Genomic DNA, 23,410 nt, shown 5'->3' on the forward strand with positions numbered 1-23,410 from the left:
GAATCTCAAAAGTTTGTTGGCTAAATGCCCATAACAATGCCATTTAAAAATGTAGCTAATCTTCCATCTGTGACTTTTGGATACAGTTGTCTTGTTCCGTGCCATCTGACACTAACAAAAAAGCCATCGTTGGATGCTAGGGCCCATGGCTGAGCATTGAATTTTCTTGGTGACTTTAGACATAGAAGCCTGATGGTGTTTGCAGTTACTCCTCTAAATGTCTGGCTCTTATCCTCAAGAGATACGAGCAGAAAAGAATGAACAATGTTGAAGAGTCCATATTTCTAAAGCTGTACATGGTTTTCACAATCTTAAGGCAGGTGTGCTGGTCTTCTCATACTTGGCCATCTTTTCCTCTTTTCCATGTTCCATATGGGTAGAGCTTGGGGGGAATGGTAACTTTAAGCTGTGATGAATATCTAGTCAGTATCTAGTAATGTATTTCTTACATCTTCCGTGTATATCTCTGAGCACTGGGGACTCAGGCAGGCACAGGAGAGAGAAAAAAAATCAGGAAAAGAACAATTATGGTATTGCATTAGAACAGTATGTAAACACACACATACATACACACACAATAAACATTGTGGACCTGCTGTTTATCTAAAGTATATTAAAAGGTACAGTTCTACAGCTCATATTATTACTCCTTGAAACAGGAACTATGTCGATATTGTTCAGCATTGAATACCTACTACTCAGTACAGTACCTGGAACATAATATGTGCTGCTTAAATGTTTGTTGAATGAATAAGAGATATACTTGCTATGTCGCAGGGTCTGTGCTAAGTGCTTTAGAGAAACTGGCGTGCTTAATACTATCAACAACCCCATTGTTATTAATGTGCCTGCTATCCGTTCATTGCCTTTCAGGTCCTTGTGCAAGTTCACACAGCTAGCGAGCAAAGACCTGGCATCTGAATCCAAGTAGTATGGATTCAGGGCCTCTGCACCAAACCACTGTGCAAAACTGCCTCCTACTTGTAAACACAATGAATATATCGTGTTTCACGAAGTTATCAATTGTGTAATACAAAGCACCTTTTTTATTCTTCAGTTGGTGGTGACATATAAGCTATTATGTATGCATTTTAGAACTCTGTGATTCCATAGCTTTCCACCCTATATCATATTTTATACTGCTCACTATCATTCTATGATTCTTTATGTTTTCAATGGAAAGATATTATTAAATCATTTAAAATCTTTACTTAGATATCAGTCCCCCAGTCATGTTAATTTATCCACCTAAGTCATCTCTAGTTTTGTTATGCAAATATATGTTTTGTGGGGAAGATTTCTGTGCATATATTTATTACCCAGTTACAGGTTGTGTGTAACTTTGAGTGTTTCCTCAAACTATACTTAGAATTAACCATACGACCAGGTCACCATGGTAAAATCTTAGAAAATAGATAATATGCTAGTGTGACTTTTTGATACCTTATTATCATTGTGCACCTAGCATAATATAAAAAAAGTAAAATATTGAAAGGAATCAGAGTGAGAGGGTGGAAACTGATGAATTAGGGGTGATGATTATTGGCAAGGGGGAAATGATCCCATCATTTGTGAATAGATAATCTTGACTTTACCCTTGACCTTTCTGGAATTGTTTACTTGAAAAGATAAAATCTCCATGAGAATTTGGGCTTCCACTGTGTCCTGATTCACATTGCTCTTTATGTTTGGTTTCTCCAAAATGAAGAAAATTTAAGCTGTTAAGTCAAGATGTCTCCAAAATAAATCTCCACACACACACACACACACACACACACACACACACACACAAATCATTTCAGTCCTATAATTTGGAGTTTTGCATACCCCCTCTGGAAGTGTACCTTTTTTTTTCCCAGTCCAAACCAAAATAATTTACTGGTTTGAAGAAAAATGGTTGAGTTCTAAACTTTACCTTAGAAGACTGTGAATGAGTAAGCACTGTTCCCACCTGACAGCCAAGCCAACACAGTGTCTTTTAGGATCTAACTTGGCTCTACAACTCATTATTGTTACCAACATTATATCTCCAATATGACAGCTTTAGTTTTCTGAAAAGGGTTTAATTGGTTAGAGAAAACTCCTGTTCATTTCCAGGAGCATGATGCCTGTTCTTTTTCTCAGAGGGGAAGGATGAAAGTCAAAGCAGGAGTGCTCATTTTGAGGACCCTGTGGAGTGGAGATGCCCCTTTTGACCTTTCTATTGTCTTTTCATTCTTCAACAAAGATTCCACAGAGAAAATATAGGAAGCTTACATGAACCAGAGCTGAGTTCCTGTACTTAGTTATGTGTGATTCAGGAACAGTTCTGGTAAGTGGAACATCTTGTTTTAATCTTTTTGAATATAATTTTAAAGATCTCTGCATGGCCGCATTTATTTTTTATTGTGTATATACATGTGTCCAAACATATGTTTGTTTGTTTATTTACTTATTTATAAATATTTTTTAATTTATTTGACAGAGAGAGAGAGAGAGAGAGAGAGCGAGATAGGGAACACAAGCAGGGGGAGTGGGAGAGGGAGAAGCGAGTTTCTGGCTGAGCAGGGAGCCCGATGCAGGGCTTGATCCCAGGACCCTGGGATCATGACCTGAGCTGAAGGCAGACACTTAACGACTGAGCCACCCAGGTGCCCCAAACATATGTTTATATATGGGTATGAAGTGTGTGTGTTATGCATTAGTTTATGCTTCCATAAACAAAAAATGACTTTGAGGTACTGCTTCCATTGTGGGGTACCTGTGTACTGGTTATTTTGATTTTTTTCCTTAACTGTGCCCAAAGGATATTACTTTTATCCATTTTCATGTGAGTAAACCCATGTTAGTGAAGTGAGTTTTTTTTTTTTTCCATTTTGTCTTCTTTCAGTTAATTTTAACTTCATTATTAAGATGAATTTTAATGATGTTAAAACCCCAGAGGCAAACTGGCTTCATTTGATTTCTTCTGGTAGATGGTGGGGGCGGGGGGGGGACAAAAAACAACAACAAAAAAAACTGTTAGCAGTTCTAATCTTCTGTGAAATGTGCCCTGTACTTTGTGCTTACATTTTTAATGTGCCTTTCAAAACAGAATTGATTTGGTTCTTTCTTTTAAAATATAAAATAATAAATATTTTATAAGGGAAGGGATAATTTTTTTCTCTTTTTTGGGGTATGAGCAACTGAAACAGTAAAAGCAATCTCACCATAATAACCACTTGAAAACAAAACAATACCATTTTTAGGTAGTTTGCGTTTCCAAGAAATATCTGCATCAAGATGCAGCTTGTTTGATGATGTGTCATCTCAGGAAGAGAATTTTGTCTTGGCACTTCATGAAGTCTGTTCCCTGCTTGGGACTTCTGGTCTCCCAGACAAAAAGATATGCAAATAACAGATTATGTCTCGCGTTCGCTCAAAGGAAAACATATTACAGATGTGTCAAGTATCATGATTTCTGGTGGAATATCAGGCACACTTGTGAAAAAAAAATGACACATTTTCATGAATGATGTAGGTTTTTATAATGTAAACTTTATTTGACGCAAAGAAGGGGGCCATTTTTGGCCACGCTCCCTGTAGTCATAAGGATAACCCCTGTATTACGTAGAAGCTGCCCTCTTCCATTCGTTTATGTAAAAAATATTTATTGAGCGTCTTCTCTGTGTCTTGTTTTGTAGGAGCAAAAAGCATGAATTAAACACAGACCCTGCCCTCAAGGAACTTCAAGTCTAATAGCAGAGGTGAACCAGTGCATATCGCTTATACTCATGGAAGACCAAGGGAAAAGAAGAAGTAAGTGCCACATGAAAGTAATATGAGTATTTATTGTGGGATCTCTTGGGAAGGGAACCTGACTTAAAGACTGTTTTCTCTGTGAAGGCATCAGGTACAGAATGGGGTGCCTTTTGCTTGGACACTATTTTTCTGTGATGTAGTTTAATCTCACCTGAAGATTTGAGAACAGAGGCATTTTCAGTTGCTGCTTCTTCATCTTTTCTGTTTGTTAGGGCAGAGGCTTCTGTGAATTAAAGGGACTCCTCACCCACCCTTTTGGTAACAAACCTGAGCTTGCCTTGCCAGCCTAATTATTAGCAAATTGCTCTTGCTAGATCAATGGGCTTGCTTTCAAGTCTAATAAGAATGAAAAAAGTGTTCAAAGCTGAGATATTTTTAGTCCTATAGACAGATTGATTTTCTATGAGATTCTGAATTACCTTAAAAAACTTCTTTTAAATTCTAGCTAACATTTCTGGTTTGAGATTCATGATGATGAAAAGAATGTTTTCTTGGATGCCCCTCCTTCTCCAGCTAGTTTCTCATTTCTCTGGGTTGGGTGTTCATTCATGCTTTCTCAGTAAATGTAGCATCCCAATGGTATCAGTTTGCTGTATTTAAAAAAAAAATGGTAACTGATCATTTATCATGATTCTGTAGACTGTCTAATTGTTCTGGGCTATGATGAATCAGCTGGGGTAGGATGGCTGCACTCTCATGTTTGGAAACTCAGCTAGAAAACCGGTGAGGGCTGGGATCTCTCTATGTAGTTCCTCATTAGTTGGAGGCTGTAGGGGTCCCAGAAGAAAGCAGGGGTGGGCTCCCCATGTACGCTCTTGAAGTTTCTGCTTCTGGCATGTTGGCTAATGTCCCCTTAACTAAAGAAAGACATAAGACCAAGCTTAGATTTCAAGAGTTGAAGAAGGAGACTGCATTTCTTGATAGGAAAGGTGGCAGAGACACATTGCAAAAGACAATGCATACAAGAAGGTGTGAACATATTTGAGACTCTTACTGATACATTTCTCCATACCAGTTTACCCCTGAGAGATGAACAGGTGAACTCACAAGAGGAAGCTATTTGGGCATAGACATTCTAGAGTGGATCTTAAAGAGCTCAAGTGTAGATGGACTTCCCTGAATCTCCCCTTTATTGCAAGCTTCATCCTCCTGCAAATCATTACCTCTTAGAGGTTTTGGAAACTGCGCTAAAGTAGATGTTGAGAGAGGTGCTCATGGCCAAGAGGGAGGCTCTAAAACGAGAGTGGAGCTTGTTAAAGGGAATAAATGGCACTGGACAAGATGAACAGACAGAAGCTGACTTTTTTTTTTTTTTTTTTTGGTGCTATTGCCAGCGATAGGGCAGAGAGCCCAGAACAAGTCTGGATACTTAGCTTCATGGAAACAAAAGGCGGAGGGTTTTAAGCCCTGAGAGTGAGCTCGTGGAAAAGTACTAGAGATGTTAAGAGAGGAGGTGGGTCAATGGAGGTGTTGAGCATATTTAGTTATTCCGGAACTTGCAAATGCTGTTTTTCTGGGAATAACCTTCCTGTGTTTGCTAGAAGTTAGACTTCTGTCCTCCACAGGGACTGGGAGATAGGGGTGCTATCTTCCCCAATGTTTACATTTCAAGAACGATTCCTAGGCCCTTAAGGAAAACATTTCCTAAGTTGTGAAACTGGCAGGAGGTTGAGAGATTTACATTTATTTCAAAGGGGTAGAGAAATAATTTACAGTGACAAGTTTTCTAAAATATGCTCTTGGAGAAATGGAAGGTCAGAGGCCTGGACTCTGGAATAAACATGTCTAAAGTATAGTCAAGCTGAGGGGGTCATGAAGACCAACTTGATCATGCTGCCCAGGAGCAAAACAGCCTGTTGCTTACCTCTGCATGGGTCTGCCTGGGCTAAACATCCTCCTTGCCCTAATGACCGTCTGAGAAAATAGGGCATTTCATCCAATTTCACGTTTTAATAACTGTTCAGATAGTTTGTAAGGAATTTTAGGAAAAATCTCTGTATGTATAATTCTTTTGTTTCCTATGCTATTTTCTAATGAATAGTTGATATCATCATTCATTGCCAGTGTCTCTCACCTGAGGGTCCCTCTGGGTCCCTCTTGTGGGGCTCTGACACAGTCACATATCTATAATGGTATTATATACTGAAATCTCCATTAAAGATCTTTTATAGAAGAGAAAAGGAGGTCTAGAGACATTAGATGATTCACCCTAAGTCTCATAGACCGGTAAGTACAACCAAGCTGGGATTTGGATCAAAGCGTGTCTGACTATAGTATCTAGTCTCTGAATACTTCTTGAACAAGCCAGTCTCAACAGTAAAGCTGGTCCTGGGTTACTTGTGGGATACCCAGCTATCTTAAATATCCTTTAACTTCCTGTTTATTTCTCATTTTTCCATCATTATGGCATCTCTCCTTCCAAAACAGTTACCCTTGTCCCACATGGCCAGTTATTAAAACCAATTCCTAGGTAAGGCCTTGATGTCCAATAACCAAAGGTGTTGGATTAAGGCATCCTTTTAATTGGGAAATGAAATGTTCATAATCTATGAAGGAAAATTTAATCACCAATCAAGTGGATGAGGGAAGCATTGTTTTTGTCTGCTTTCTTTTTGTTTTTAAACTAGTAGAATGAGGACAAGAGGGAAGAGAGTGCCATGTCCAAGGTGCATGAAGACATAGGTCAGCCAGCAAGCATTGTATAAAGGTATAGCCTTAATAACCTGGGACCAGAAGTTCTATTGGAAACATTCTCATGCTCTGAGAGGTTGCATTTCTGTCAGTAGAAGAATATAATTTTTTGAACTTGCTTGAAGTGAGGAGATTTTTTAATTTTCTCAAGAGTAAAATTAATGTCTTAAGAGTACTGTTTTCTTCTAGTAGAAGTTGATATTCCCTCTCGTCTTAATGCTGTTAATAGCAAGGTTCTCTTAGAACCATCCTGAAAAATAATGAGCCACCTGAACAGAAGAAACTCTAATAGACCATTCCCTCTTTCTCTGAGAAATTGTTTTGTGCCATTCCTGTTTGGACCATACTATGCAATTAAGAGTTTTCTAGTTCCTGTGAGTGGAGGGAAGAATGCTCATTGAACAATGGATATAAATGTGACACTCGTGTATTTCAGGAATGGTGAAACCGAGACTTAATTTGATAGAACAGGGAGGGAAACAAGGTCTTCTCCCTCTTGTGATGCCTCTGTATCTTATTTCTGAAATAAGTAACCCGTAAATAATTGGCCTAGATGTAGTATAATAAAATGGTTCAGTTTTAAAAATGGTGATGTGTAGGAAGCGCTATAGAACTTGTGACTTTTTTCTGGTTTTTGGTTAAATCTTTAGAGGCATGACTACCCAGGAGGCGGAGATGTTGGTTCTTCCCTAATTATCTCAATTGGAAAGTCAGTTTGGCCCATAGGAAGGTGGCCAGAAATGAATGAGGACATCACTGTTCTCAGCTCCTATTCAGAAATCTGCTTTTCAGTGCCTTGTGGAAGGCAGAGGCTGGCCGACTCACTGTCACTTTAACCTCTCTGTTACCGTGGGTGTAATCCCAAATCAAAGACCCCAGTTGCAAGCACTATCAATCTGGCATCTTCCAAGATTAAAAAAAAAAAACAAACCATCCCATTTATGAAGATTCTGGTTGTAATGAGCTGCAAATCATTAGAGAACTTTCCTTTGGGAAGCTCAGAAGACAGAGATATAGCTCAGAAGATGCTATTTTTGGAGTTCCAAATAGGTTTATCTTAGTCAGCATCTAGGCTGCAGTAACCAAATTGTGATTAGAAATGCTTCAGAGGAGGAAAAAAAAATGGCATTCACTGATCTTTGGACACTTGAGAACTCAAATTCTGTTACCTTGCAAGCTGCCGAATCCTTTCTAAATGGCCTTTGTGAGGGTATCACCAGGCAAAGGGAAATGAGGCTGGCACTCGTAAGTCATAATTTCTAGAAAATGTCTGTTCACGTAATCCCATTTGGTCAGGGTACATATCTCAGACTCTCAGCACTCCATGGCAGGCAGGGCAATAAGGCATTAACTCGTGGTCAGGAGATTTGCTTCATACCTGATTACTTCAAAATAGCAAGTTGTAGGGAGCTGGTGCTGTGTCCAGTATGAATTACTTCCCACTTTGGATGTGTGGAGGTTCAGAAAGTGGTATGAAATTGTGCTCTAGAAAACCTCAGGCATACTGGCTGAGATGAAGTGTGTGGCTCGAACAGCAATGTATCATTCTTGTTAAGTTTGGAGAACCTCTCCAAGTCCCAGCTTAATGGGTGATTGTTCTGTAGACCATCATAACAACAGGAGAGGGAGTTTCACTGAAGAACCAAATAGTTAATCTGCCAGCATGTTTATTTTACATTAGCCGCTAACACTTTTTCCCATCTTACTCAATCCATCTGAGGGAAGGAAAGAACAGTATAATTGATGGGCTCAAAATTACAATCAGGTCAGTAAACTGCCTGATTTACTGATGCTGTGTGTCAAACAGGCACACACTGGGTAAAAGGGAGGTTGGGGAAAGGTGTGTGTTGACTCACTTCATATGCTATTTGCCAGCACACAGAAACAACCATTGTAACCTGTTTTTCATTTCCCTTTATTGCGTGAAGTGTGTGTCTTCTGCATTAATGGACAAAGATAGCTGGATGTGGGCAGTTTATAGGAGGGATTAGAGGGCAAATCTAAAGCTTGGCGTATAATTAGGTATTTGATCTAAAGAGAAAGGAAGCTCAGGAAGGAGAAAGAGTTCAGTTAGAATTTCTGAGTTAAAGGGGAATCCAATTCTGAGCAGTGGCTGTTGGTAGCTGGCAACTTTTTGCTGTGGTCCACACAATAGGAAACAAGTAAAGAAGGATAGGGTTTCCCTCCAACCCCTGTCTTTCTTCCACACTATAAATACAGTGCTTCTACAGTGGTGCAGACAGGCACCTCCATATCTAACCTAATATTTAACCAGAGAAATGATATTATTTTTTAAGAGTGATTTTCTAAGATATAGGCTATATGACTCAGCGTGATCCAGTTCTATCTTCTATCAAAGTAGGTCCCTTTGGGAAAGGATAGACTAAGAAAATTGTGTTTTGCATTCCTATGCAGACTTTTTAGTGACAGTTAATTTTACCCATGAGGCTTATTTTGTGAATATGTTTTTGTACACAAACAATCTCTAAATGTACTGGATTCAGTGTGACTGATATAATATGACTTTTATCTCAAAAATAAAATAGACTTCTGTCATGCAAAGCATTCTTTTGGGGTTGATATCTTTTAAATCATGTTTATTACTTCAAGGACTCCATATACGCTCTCTTTCAGATAACTTTTTGTTTCTCTACTGGGAGGCTTATCCATATTTACAGCCCTGTGATGGATTTTCCTACACTTCTTGAAAATAGGGGGTCTTTCTTCTTACCTATGCCACTTCTTCATCTGTTGCCTTAAATCCATCTCCGTCCTCATTCAGGCAGGTATGATTCCATTTACTAACATTTCTCTCTCTCACCTCATTAACTTATCTTCTGTGCTCTTTCCCCCTCAAAATTTTTTTAAAGATTTTATTTATTTATTTGACAGACAGAGATCACAAGCAGGCAGAGAGGCAGGCAGAGAGAGAGGAAGGGAAGCAGGCTCCCCGCTGAGCAGAGAGCCCGATGCGGGGCTTGATCTCAGGACCCTGGGATCATGACCTGAGCCAAAGGCAGAGGCTTTAACTTACTGAGCCACCCAGGCGCCCTCCCCCTCACATTTGAAGAATTTCAGGTGTCTCCCATTTTCACATTACCCGGCTTTGACACTGTGTCTCCCATCTGAAGTAGCTTCTCAACTCTTGTCTCATGGAAATGTCTCTTAGTCTCTTCTTACCCTTCTCTTCTTATAATATTAACTGCATGTGATTCCGTCATTTAGCATTCATTGCTCAATTTGCTGTGATTGGCTTCAACCTCCCACACGCTGGAAACTGCTCTTGGAGATTATCAGCTACAATCTCATTGCCAGTTCCCTTTATATTCCCTTTGCAGCTTCCAGGCTTTTCTGCTCATGCTTGCCTACTCTGTGCTTAGTGTAGGTAACACCACCTTCTTCTAGTCAGCCTCCCTGTCTGTGGCCGTTGATCCTCACTGTTCAGGTGTTGGTGAACCCCAGGCTTCTGACTTCTGCCCACTGTCCTGTGCCTTTTAGTGTTTCCAGCCTTTCCCTTATTGCCTCCCAGTCCTTATCTTTAGGTTATACTTTTCTTCAGTTTTCTCCAGGTAAGCCTGTTGGATATTTGGGACATTCAGATGTCCCAGACACTCCTCAAACTCATTAAGTTCCAAATTAAACATCAGTTCCCCCCACTAGAATTGGGACTTATTCTTCTACCAGTATTTTTTTTTTTTTTTAGAAATTCTTAAGTACCAACATTTATAAAGAATAATTTAATCATTGATACTGTATGTGAGTGGCAGTAAGATACAGTGTAGGACCAGGTTCAGGGACAGGACAGTGTTATCCCTGCTTTCAGCTTTATGTAAGGGGCTAGATTGGGTTTTCTGTTATACTGAGACAGGCGCTACAACCCCTAACTCTGAATAGGCATCAAAACCCTAGCCTTTAATTAAGTAATATCTTATCCAGTCTCTCCTGTGTCTTAGCCTTCTCTTATCCCCTTCCCCAAATCTTACCTCAAACTTCATGAACAAAAGTCTGTCTCCTGGAGATTTTTTTTTTAATTAAAATATAGTTACCCAGGATTTCTATGTATTTGAAGTATATATGTATGGAGTGGAGTATAGAGAGTGATTCTTTTTTTAAAATTTTTCATTAATATTTAATTTTCTAATGTGATACCTGTACATGGCTCAGGATTCAGACAGCCTGGATTACCCTTGCACCTGCTTTGTCTGCAGTTGCCAATTTCCATGGAAGTATCGGCAGGCACCCAGTGAATCACTGAGTTCCGGACAAACCTCCTTGTACCCACTATGTAGTCCTTTCCTACATTCTTACGGTAATCCGAACTAATTTTCAATTAGTAATCAGAGTAGTTAATAACTGGCATGAAGTAGCCTGTAAGCATGAAGAGCAAAAAATGACTAGCAGCAGCCATAACTTTGAAATCATAATGAGTAATCCATTAATTTTAATTGTTAAAATCAACTTTATTGAAGAATCATTTATATCCAACAAAATGAGCTACTTTAAGTATTGAGCTCTAGGAGTTTTGAACTCACTCAATCACCATGCTAATCAAAATAAGGGCCATATTTACCAACACCCCAAATTTCCCTCATGCTCTGTATCATTTTGCCAGAGCTGTTGTAAAAAGCACTTCAAACTGGGTGACTTAAGCAAATTTGTTGTTTCACAGATCTGGAGGATGGAAGTCTGAGATAAGGTGTGGGAAAGTTGGTTCCTTGTGAGGGCTCTGAGGAAGACTCTGACCCATGTTCCTCTCTTAGTTTCTTTTGGTTTACTGGCAGTCATTGACATCCCTTGGCTTGGAATTGTGTCACCTAATCTCTGCTGTCTTCACAAGGCATTCTCCCTGTGGGCCTGTCTCTCTGTCCCAGTTTCCATGTTTTAAAAGGACACAGGTCATATTGGATTAGAGCCTCCCCTAAGGGTCTCGTCTCAACTTGACTACATTTGTAAAGATCCTATTTTCAAATAGGGTCACATTCTGAGGCACTGGGGGAGTTAAGACATAAACATATCTTCTACTATCACCTCCCTTTTCTAGGAGCATTCCCCAATACACCACGTGAAAAAGGATCCCTGTTCAATCTCTTCTTTAAGGAACCTGTGTTTTGGGTGGATTATGTGGCCCCGCAAGTTCAGTGGTGCTACAGGGACACGGGGATGCTCTGCACAGTGTCTGGAAAGCCCCCACAAGAGAGTCACAGTGCAGACCTCTAAGATTCTGGGGAAAGTGCTGTGTTCTGGGGAAGAATATGACTTACTGCTTGAAAGCAGCTTGTGGTGTGCTACCGTGCCCTAGAAGAGATTAAAAGTCTGACGAAGGAACCTTATATGAGTATGCCACCAGAGGCACCCATCATGATCAGGGTGTTAACAGATCTTCTAAGGTGATGATGCCAGGCAGGTACATCAGGAATCCTTTTATGATAGAAACGTTCACACAGTTGCAGGAGGCACAAGTAAATCACACGAACAGGTGGTTCAAATTCCTGTCATTGCTCTCAAAAAATTTATGGTTTCTGTGAAGTTTCCTTCAACAACCAACAGAGCTCAATATGTTACTGCTGGGAAGGAGTGGGTCACCACTACATGACAGCTTTCTCAGACGAGGTCATGAAAGACAGTTAGGAAGGGATATTTACCAGTGGGTAGAACTGCAAGCATGCACTTGAATGTTTGTACTGCATGAGTGAGGAATTGATCTAAGGTATGATCAATTATTTGGTTATTTAGGGATGTTGAAAGAACAAGATTAGAAGACCAGCAATGATGAAGTTTAAGGAAGAGACACATGGATACACCGATGATAAAGGGCACAGAAATTGAGAATTGGTAGGTCTCACATCCCACCAAAATCTACCTCAGAGAGTCACTGCATATCAGCTGTGTAGGATGACTCATTTTGAAGATGTTAGCCAGTCTTTCTCCTTGGTTATCCCCCTACTTACATAATGGGTCTGTGAACAGAGTAGTGATCATGGTGGGTGGACATAGAGGCTGCCTTTCACTAACGCTGAGGATGTCTGTCTGCCCTCCTGCTAGCCCAAATTGACTGAGACCAACTCCTTGACTTGATATCATCCCTTAGAGAGACCAGATAACCATTTAGGGGAAGGCTGATTATACCAGATCCGTTTCAACCCTGGAATTGTTAACCATTATCCAATAACTCAGCTATGGATTTGGTTTCATAACTTGGTACTGACTCTGCCAACACTATCCTTTAAGTATCCTTTTAATGCCTGGGAAACTTCCTCATAAAGAAGGTATGACTCTGGGTGCAGATCACCCATGTGATCCACTGCTACTGCCTTATCCACATCGTGTGGGAAAACTTGCCTCGTAGGATGATAGAAGGGCTTATTAAAAGCTCAGTTAAGGTACAAGATAGAGTATCATTCTCCACAAGGTACAGGATCCGTTCACAAGGTTGGAGTTTATACACTGAACTAATGATCAGTGTTTCAAATGTTATGTACTCAATAGCTAAACCACCTGGATTCAGGAACTGTGTGGAAGTAGGACAGGCTCTCTCATCATCTCTTCTAGGGATCCCCTTGTGAAATCATGTTTATCATCTATGCAGTCTTAGAATGTGCTAGATTAAAAGTCCTCATCCTCAGGACTGGTGAAGTGATGCTTTCACCAAGGGATATAGTAACACATCCATTGAGCTTGAAGCTGTGACTTCCAATTGGACATTTTGGGCTCCTTGTGCTACTGAACCAGCAAATAAAGGAATTACCATTCTAGTTGGGGAAATTCAACCTTATGCTTAGTTTTTATTCTTGTATCCCAGTGTAGATCTAGGATTATTGCCGTGCTAATAGGACAGTAGATCTAAATTTCAGGGAACTCACAGTCTTTTGATACCTTTAAACTCAGTGCTAATCATATATTAAAAATGGTGGCAACATCAGCCCAACAAGTATAAAGCACCTGAGGATGTGATGCGTCAGGGTGGGAAGGTCTAGATCACCCTTCAGGCATGTATATTAGATGAACTTAAGCAATGTTTAAGGGTAAGGCAATCCAGAATGAGTAATGAGATAGACAGTTGTGTAGAAACTCTTATTTGGTGCTCTGGTTTTTGGCAAAGACTCTTAGGCATCGGTGAAATGTATAGAGGGACAGGATCATAGAATTCACTTTCTCTTAATTCTTATCCTTCTCGCACCCACATTCTTCTTTGGTTACTTTTTGTGAACTTTTCTTTTAGGTTTTATGCTAGTCTGCAGTCATTGCCAGTTCCTTATTTCAGGGTTGGCATATTATTTGGAAAGCACTCTGAATCTTTGTAATTTTTTTAACTTATGAAATATATAAAGCATATAGGAAAGTATGGGGAATAATATTGCAGGCATCCATTATATCCACCAAATAAAATGTTATAGATATAATTGAAACCATTTCTTTTTTTTTTTTAAGATTTTATTTATTTATTTGACAGAGAGATCACAAGCAGGCAGAGAGGCAGGCAGAGAGAGGAGGAAGCAGGCTCCCTGCTGAGCAGAGAGCCCGATGCGGGGCTCGATCCCAGGACTCCGAGATCATGACCTGAGCCAAAGGCAGCGGCTTAACCCACTGAGCCACCCAGGCACCCCTGTGTAACTTATTTTTTACTCAACATGTTTTTGAGATTTAATTTTGTCGATTAGGCTTGAGGTTTTTTTTTTTTAAAGTCCAGGAGTTGGCTTTGTTTCATTTTGTGTTGTTTTTTTTCACTATTATTTTAATTATTCCTGTTCTGAGACCATCAACTCTTTGTATAACTCTAGAATGTTCCATTCTCATTAGCAGAGCTCTAGCAATTCTGGAGCATAAGAGACACACTCTTTCCTGGCCAACAGATGCATAATAGAATAAATGACTACCACTGAAGAGTGACTTGTGTTCTCTCCATTGCAGTACTGTGGTACTGGTTTCAGGAAAACTCTCCTGGATTTCAGTTTTGCAAGGGAATGAATTCCAGGTTTAGACCCAGAAAATTTAACAGATGTTATTGACTCTGTTACCCGTTTGCTTACCAATAATTATTGAGAATAAATTAGTTCTCACTTTTGTTATTTTTTCCAACAGAATGCCATTCTCATTGCTAGAAAATATATTGTGTTTGGAAGCAATAAAAAAAAAAAGAACAAAGGATGAATAAGGCTTCAGTGGGTAACTGGGAAATAACTCTAAAATTCTCACAGAGAGCTACCACAGTAACTGAAAAGGATCAATAAACCCACAAGTAACATCAAACAACAGCACCTCTGTTAAACATAACAGCTATACCATGGAGCTAACTGTGCTAAATCCTTTCTTTCCTCTTAAAAAAATGTGTTAAAACAGAGTTTTAGGAGTCTAACAAAGTCTTTATAAACACAACTACTCTCCAGAAATTTAGGATCCACGTCCATTTTTGAAGTTTTTATTTTTCCTCCTAACTTAGTACCAAAAGCCTACTTTGTACCTACTGTCATGATTGTTAGTAGCCTTCCAAGGAATGGTCTGTACTGGGGACCTCAGAGCGAGTGGTGGCTGGTAATATTAGCTCTAGTTTATAGCCTGTGCCCTTCTAATAGAAATGGTTGGGCATTATCAAATACACTCAGCTCTATCAAGTCCCATCGCAGTGAACAATATAGCCAGAAGGAATTTGGATGTAAAACAAAACAAAACAAAAAAACAAAAAAAGGTAGTATAAGAGCGACTAGCAGAGTTTTGTGGAGCTCTGCTTGCTTATTTTGGTTTGATGACAGGAAAAACATTCTGGACTTTGAATGAATTGGACTCTGGGTGTTGGAACATTTTCAATTCCTTATGAAAACTGTATTCACTTTCTACTTTAAGTTTAAGAGGGGTCAGATATCCTGCATTTTTTTTTTCTTTTTTTTTTAGTTCACAGATCTCCAGATTAAGAGATGCTGCATCCAAAGCTTTGCATTTGAACACGGTGTAAATCATGAAATCCTTTCCATATTGGCTCCTTTCACTTAGTAATATGCACTTAAGCTTCTTCTGTGTCTTTTCATGGCTTGATAGCTCTTTTTTTTTTTTTTTTTTAAGCACCGAATAATATTCCATGGTCTGGGTGCAACGTAGTTTATTTATTCATCCACCTACTGATGGACACCGTAGGTGCTTCCACATTGAGACAGTTATGAAGAAAGCTGCTATAAACATCTGTGTGCAGGTTTTTGTGTAGACATAAATTTTCATTTCCTTTGGATAAGTACCAAGGGGTGCAATTGCTGGATCTATATTTAGTTTTGTTAGAAATCATCAAACTCCCTTCCAAAGTGACTGTACCATTCCCATCAACAGTGAATGAGAGTTCCTGTTGCTCTACATCCTTACCAGCATTTGGTGTTGTCAGTGTTCTGGATTTTGGCTATTTTAATAGGTATGTAGTTATAGCTCATTGTTGTTTTAATTTGCATTTCCCTGAAGACATATGATGTGTAGAACATCTTTTCATGTGCTTACTTTCCATCTGTATATCTTTTTTCAACTATAGTTTTATTTTGAAAGGAACCTTCATATTTAAAAACTGCTGACCTAGGCATATTTAAAAGTACTGATATAGGCAATACTACTAGATATTAGAGTTAGACAGCACCCATGTTTCAGTTACTTACTGGCTCAGAAAGGTGCTAGTGTTAGAGGGATGAGACCAATAATGGGTCTGGGAGACAGTTTATCATGTACCCAGGACATGCCAAGTACTCATGCCAATGGTAGGATGCAGGTTTAGTGTTCCCTCATCCCTCCTGGGATTGGTCTCCTGGTTATAGGAGAAAAGGGATAGAAATCCTGCTAATACAACAGTGGAAGAACACTATGCAAAAGACCATCACTATTGACATGACACATGCTTGTTTTTGCCCTAGAAGATTTCACTCTGAAGTTGCTAAACACTCCATCAATGATGCATATGAAAGGTCTGCCCTTGGCCCTCAGAACTGAATGTTAAGAGCTTGAATCCTGGCTGTGATGCTAGTAGAACGTGGGGCACAGAAAGTGCACGTGGAGACTGGAGAGGGAGAAAGACTAGGAAGAAGCAGAGATGAATTAAATCCCAACTGAGATTTAATTTAATGACTGGAAGGTGATTTGACTGAAAAAGTAAAGAAAGTTTTGCACGAATATCTGAGCTCTCAGATTTTATTATCGTTTAGTAGTGTGATAGGTTAATATATTTGAAATGTTAACTTCTGTTTGTCTTCCCTTTCAAGCAGATAATAGCCTATACACATTGCCACAGGGAAGAAATGCAGAGCAGAAAGCCCATCGATTTTAAGTCTCTTTCTGGATTATGTGTTCAAAAATCCTTGGGCTTCAAGGTAACATGGACAAAGATATTCTCAATAAATAATCATGCGCTAGAAAACCCAAAGTTTAAGGAATGTGGGCCTTCCCTTAGAGATTTCAAAATCATTTCCCACTGGAAGGGTAGAAAGATATAGAGGGTAACGGGGGAGATAAGAGACCTGGGTGGGTCCCACAGAGGTTTGCTGCCGTCCTTCATTAGTGCTGTTCATCCAATGTATCTGGTTAACCTCCCCCACCCACCGCCCCCCTAACTTAAGGGTACACGGTAGGATGGCATTTCTCAGTTCTCTTCAGACTGGGTGTAGCCATATGACTTACAGTGACAAATACAGTGGGAATGAGAGTGGTATGTGTAGCTGTAAGAGCTGTGGTGTGACCCCCCACCTTCCCTCTCGCTGCAGTGGTTTTTATGGAAGTGCATGCTGAGATGAAGCCTCCCAACAGCCTGAGTCCCTCAGTGAACACTGGGACCAGAGCTTGTCCAGCAGCCTTCACTGGACCCAGCATGAGAAGTTAACTTTTCTGGTTTTAAGCAATTGAGATTTGGGAGGCCTGTGTGTGTGTGTGTGTGTGTGTGTGTGTGTGTGTGTCTGTCTGTCTGTTGGTATGTCTGTGTGATTAGTCCTAGCAGACCTTAAAAACAGAGCCCTAATGTAGCCCTCAGGAGTCTAGTTACTGAAGTGCTTAGACTCCGAGGTCACACTTCCTGGGTTGGAAACCCTGCTCTGCCACTGACTAGCTAGCTATACATGCTTGAGCAAGTTATTGACCTTTCTGTGCCTCCATTTCCTCATCTGTAAAATGGGAGTAATAATCCTGTGCAAAGGGTTGTTGATTAAATATGTTAATATTTCTAAGAAGAGTTTTGGACACATTGGTTAACACACAGATGTTAGCTTTGCTTCTTCTTTTTTCTCTCTCCCCCTGTCCCTCACATCAGGCCTTCCCTAAGAGGTAACCCATGACAAAGAAACGAGCAAAATTTTAATCTCCAAGGAGTTGAAATAGTAGCTTAATTCATTTGAAGTTTCAAGAAGGTATTAAAGAGGAGCCTTGATGAGCATTATAGAATCCTTCTTTTAGTCATATCTGCTTAACTGCATTTATTGAATTATTGTCTGTGCTGTGAGACAACTAGGCATCTACTGCTAGCCCACTTCCCTAGCACTGGTCTCAAGCCAGAATTCTCCTCCCCCAGTCATGCTCTTCCCTACTCCCTTCCCTGGGAAAGGGGCCACCACACATTCAGGAAAAGAGCTAACTAACTTTGAGACTGTTTCATCTTCATACCTCTAGTGAATCTAGAAGCCTCCCTAAGCTATCTGGGTGAGTGCTGTGGGTTTTAAAGAAATCTTTTAACACAGTCACTTGATTTTAAAGACAGAAACCTCCCTAGAGCATTTAACCATGGGCACCACTTTTGCTCTTCTGACTGACTGCTCCCTGAACTTCTCTGAAGCTGGTGTTAGGGGTGGCTGGGATAGATTTCCAAAGATTCAAGTTCTGTGCTGGACCATTAAGCCTTTGAGGGTCCAAGAAAAACCACAAAGGATTGCCAGTGTCAGGACTGAGGGAGGAACAAGCTTTGAAATATAGGAGAGGATAAAAAGCAAAACCTCTGCAGGTATATCATTCCCAATCAGATAAAAATACAAACCAAGTGGACTGTAAAGGTGAGCTTTATAAAGCTGCTGCCCCTGGGGCGGAAAAGTTTGGGAGGAGAGGGTCAGAGAAAGGGGGGGACAAAAACCCCTCCTGGTGCATTTAAACCTAAACCTGCTGTTTAATTATACTATTACCACACAAATTCTTCTGAGCTTGTAGAGTAACCAAAAAGGAACAAAATGACAAAATGCACAGGTAGGCATTCTATAGGATTCTGGACATGGAAACTCTGTTCCCTGTTTAGAAAGTCTCTCAAAACCCTCAGTTCTCAATCACAGGTTTCATCTGCATGGCTCATGAAAAGATCACAAATTTCAATTTTTCCTCCAGGATGCTGACGAGAACATTTAACCAGAAAGGAGGTCACTGGTAAAGTGATTCAGAGTTTATTGAATTCTTAAGGTTGTTTTCCAGGGATATTATAAGAGAAATGTAATTTTGGAAAGGAAAATATGTTGTGAATTGAAGGCAATTCTTTCTGGCCGCAGATCTTTATTAAGGCAAAACACTGCAGCCACACAGAAGAATCTGAGTCTCTGTTTTAACTTCTTCTCACATAAAAATGCACCAACCACAGTATTCTGTGGAAAGACCTGGAGTTTTTCATGCCTTTAGTTTTGTGGTTTCCTGATTTACATGGGGCATTGTGCATAAATATGCAGCGCCCCACTTCCTTGATGAAAATAGGCTTTCCTATTTTATGGGCCTGCATACATTGTACTGAATTTCTCCACAAGGGACAAAATTTATGTTGAAAGCTGATCCAAGGAAAATTGACTTGAAAGGATTTCTCCAAAAGTAGCAAAAGTGCTTACTTTGATCATAGTTCCTGGTAGCTGAGCTGAGGAGCTAAGATCATAAGACATATATATTGTTAATAATATGAACAGTCCTACTAAAAAAAAAAAATCAATCAATTTAGGAAATTATAGAACACAGAGAACACTATTTATCATGATTTTTTTATATAGAATTTTCTATTTGCCTCCCCTCAAGAGATTTGTCGTGGTTCAGAGCATCTTTACAAACATACTCTAGGAGCTACCTACACATTTTCCATAGTCTCAGCCTTGGTTTCTAAATATGGGCAGATTAAATACACATCTTTTATAATGGGGTCTTGACAAGACCATATATGATTCCATCTGCCCTACTGTATGTTTCGTCCAGCTCTCACCATAATTCCTTTGAGAAAGCTATTTTCAGTCCCTTGGTAGAAGTTTTATATCATACCTCCTTCCCTCTCATCATCTTCCCTTTCTTTTTTTTTTTTTTAAGATTTTATTTATTTATTTGACAGAGATCACAAGTAGGTAGAGAGGCAGGCAGAGAGAGAGAGGGAAGGAAGCAGGATCCCTGGTGAGCAGACAGCCCAATGTGGGGCTCGATCTCAGGACCCTGGGATCATGACCTGAGCCGAAGGCAGAGGCTTAACACGCTGAGCCACCCAGGTGCCCCTCATCTCTTCTTTCTTGCTTGCTTTCTTCCTCCTCCTCATCTTCAGCCATTTCTTTCTCCTTTAGTGCTGCTTTTGAATGGCTTCTAACACAATAAAATTCTAGGCTAAGAAAGTTCCATCATTTCAAGTCTCCATGCAAACTTGTGATATAGCAGCAATGATATGGAGGCGATTAGAATAGATTTATTCACCAAACAAGAGTTGTAGGCAAGTGTCTGAGGTCAATAGCATTGGGAAACATAAAGCACACCATCTGCATCCAAAGAATTTACAGACCAGTAGGTCATAAAGACAGGATAGTAGGGAAGGAGGGTAAGTTGTTCAGAATTCTTCATGACTTTCTCCATTGTAAAGAATGACCTCACCCCACTCATACCCACAAGTGAGAAGAGTTTGAGGGTTTCAACATTTTGTTTTGTTTTTTTTTTTTGCCATTTGAAATTTGCTATAAACAGAAATTATCTTTCAGCAAGTGAGAATTTATATTAAAATCATTCTATTCATAATGCATTAAAGATCTGAAATATAATTTTCCTAAACCATGGAGGCAGAAATGTTGAAAATCAGATATGCAATGATAGGAAAAATAGTATTTGAGTGCAGACATCACTACAGAGGACAAGAGCACAGGACCGTGACAGTTCTCATTTGACCAGCGTTGACTATAGAAGCTATAAGTTGGGTCTGTGTTGCTATCAGATCAACACTTTAAAAACCAGCTGGATTTCCTGCTTTTCATACTGAATTTATTGTTTGAACAAACTGACCTATTGAAAGGGTCAGGGTTGTTTTTTTTTTTTTACACACGGTGTGTGTAAACCAGCTCTAGACCCATAGTGAGATTTGGGCACATGGTCCTTAACTTGACCCCATATAACTTGGACTTCCTTCTGATTTCCTTTTGGTTCTTGGAGGTTGTCGGTATTTTTCATGGTACTCTGTGACGGTGAGGCAACCTGAAATACACTTGCCATAGTAAGATAGTTTTTCTTAACAACCTCCCTTTCACAACATAGTATGTTTTTTTCCATCTGCTTAAGGAAACTTTGTTTGTTTGTTTGCTTATTTTTGAGGATAAACTCTTTCCCCTGGTTTTCAGGGCTTTTTGTAATTATATGTGGTAAACATGTGGGTGAGGAGTTAGATACCCAGCATTCATTCATTATTGCTTTTCTGCCTTATCCACTGTGGCAAAGGCTACAAGGCTGCAAAGTACATTTTCTAGACTACTTTGTCTCTAGTGTTTTGGATAGCTTGACCTTCTGCCTCATAGACACACTTATACAAGATTTGGAAAGAAAGGAGGCAGAAGCTATTTTATTCTTACTTTCATAGTAGACTAGGGCTTTACAGAGATGAGTTTTATAATGACCTCTGTTTTCCTTTGCTATTTACCTGCCCCAGATGTATGGAGCAACTAAGAAGTGTTATTGGTTTTCTGCATGTTCTTAACCTCTAGATCTGACTTTGTCTAGGCCTTTCTGTGGTTCATAAGTGCCTAATTTCCTGTATTCTATCCTTTTTTGTTTAAAATACATGGAATGGCTTCTCTTTTTCTTTTTTTCTTCTCCTGGCTTCTCCTTTTCTAACTGAACCCTGACTATGTAACATAAACTCTCCTCTAATAAAGGTTCCTAAAGAAGACAAAATAGGGACTGACCCCATGTTTTGATGCATTCCCTAGTCTCCCCATTTCTTCCACCTATTCAGAGCCAGCTGTGTCTGCCTCTGTGCAATATTTCCTGTTCCGGAGTCCCCACTAAATCCACATTTCTTAATTCTTTCAGTGGTAGCACTCTATGTTTATCGGTTCCAGCTTTAATCCTCTTTTGTGTTGCTATTTTTAAAAATCATTTGTCTCTTTAGTGTCCCCCATTATAAGTTCCAGGAGAATCAGCCTATTTTATTTTTCTTTTGATTCCCTTACATAGACAACATAGTATCATACACATAATGGGCTTACTGAAAACACACACATACATGAAAAGCAACCCTCTGTGGTTTTGTTTTGGGATTATAAGTTATATATGCTTATTATATATAAAGAAGGTAACAGATAATAGTCTTAATTGTCTAATTCAGAAATGATCACTATTAACATGTTGGTATATTTTATTCATGAATATTTAATTATAACTTGAATTATATGAGGAATGAGAACAAAGTTTTTTATATCTTTTTTTCTACTAACATACGGCCAATATTTTGCCATCATCATTTCACATGAGCATTGAGCTGATTTTACAGCACTTGGATTGTACACATGTACCATCATTTATTTAACCATTTTCCACTGCTAAATATTTAGGTTGTTGCTACATTTTTACTGTAAAAAATGCCACAGTAAAATTAATTGGACATTAATCTTAGCATCACAAAAAATTCTCAGTGCATCTTTTCCTTAAGATTAGAGATATTTAGGAGTTACCTACTAAAAATGAATTGTGAGGGATGCCTGGGTGGCTCAGTTGGTTGGACGACTGCCTTCGGCTCAGGTCATGATCCCGGAATCCCGGGATCGAGTCCCACAGCAGGCTCCCAGCTCCCTGGGGAGTCTGCTTCTCCCTCTGACCTTCTCCTAGCTCATGCTCTCTCTCACTGTCTCTCTCTCAAATAAATAAATAAAATCTTTAAAAAAAAATAATAAAAATGAATTGTGCTATAAGTGACTTACAAAGAGTGATAAGAATACGGAGAAGAAAGCATGCAGTGATAGAATGGATCTCCTCGGTATTAATCTAGTAAAGAAATCCTGTGGCACAGAAGTAAAAAAGTTAGAGGCTGTATTTAAAGATTTTATTTATTTGTCAGAGAGAGAGAGAGCATGCACAAGCAGGCGGAGGCAGAGAGAGAAGCAGGCTCCCTGCTGAGCAAGGAGCCTGATGCAGGATTCGATCCCGGGATCCTGGGATCATTACCTGAGCCAAAGGCAGCAGCTTAACTGACTGAGCCACCCAGGCGCCCCTAGAAATTGTATTTAGAAATGCACTTTGTATCCATCTGTGTCATGTATGCATCCACAGCTAGCTGTACTCTCTCCTGTGTCTGTTAGGGATTTTGAAGCATCTCTTACACAAAAGTTGGTATAAGTCTAGTCCATACTAACATCATCAGGTAAAGAATCCAGGCAATGACATGATTTCACTTCTTAATTTATGAATAAATCACTTAAGTTCCGTGAAATCCAGACTAAGGGGGATACTGAGGGCGTTTTGAAAGACAAATAGGTGGCACTTTGGTGTTACTGATTGACCTTGTGCAGAGCGGAGTTGAGTAGGAAGGGGAGCACTGTGGCATATTGATGTGGGCCAATATAAATGTTCTGGGCCAAAATTATTTCGAGGCTTAATCATTTTAAGGGACCACTCTCTGGACTATAACCTAGATGGGCAGTATGATGAGATAATTTCTCATTTGAGGTTGTTGCAGTGGGTAAACAAAGATAGCTATTTCCGGGTTAGCCTCTGGGCACTCAATTCCCAGAATTGGCATTTA

At 39.6% G+C, this 23,410-nt stretch overlaps 1 long non-coding RNA gene across 4 annotated transcripts in view; it reads left to right on the top strand.

Annotated features, from left to right (window-relative positions):
* The first annotated feature begins 2,217 nt into the window (after positions 1-2,217).
* LOC125100392 (uncharacterized) overlaps positions 2,218-23,410 on the top strand; it is a 323,416-nt gene continuing 302,223 nt past the window's right edge. For all 4 annotated transcript variants that reach the window (XR_007127531.1, XR_007127529.1, XR_007127530.1 and 1 more), the window contains exons 1-3: positions 2,218-2,311; positions 3,663-3,777; positions 12,205-12,303. This is a non-coding gene — a long non-coding RNA (uncharacterized LOC125100392). The remainder of the gene's footprint in view (positions 2,312-3,662; positions 3,778-12,204; positions 12,304-23,410) is intronic.

Source organism: Lutra lutra, chromosome 5, assembly GCF_902655055.1.
Source record: "Lutra lutra chromosome 5, mLutLut1.2, whole genome shotgun sequence".
Classification (NCBI taxonomy): Eukaryota; Metazoa; Chordata; class Mammalia; order Carnivora; family Mustelidae; genus Lutra; species Lutra lutra.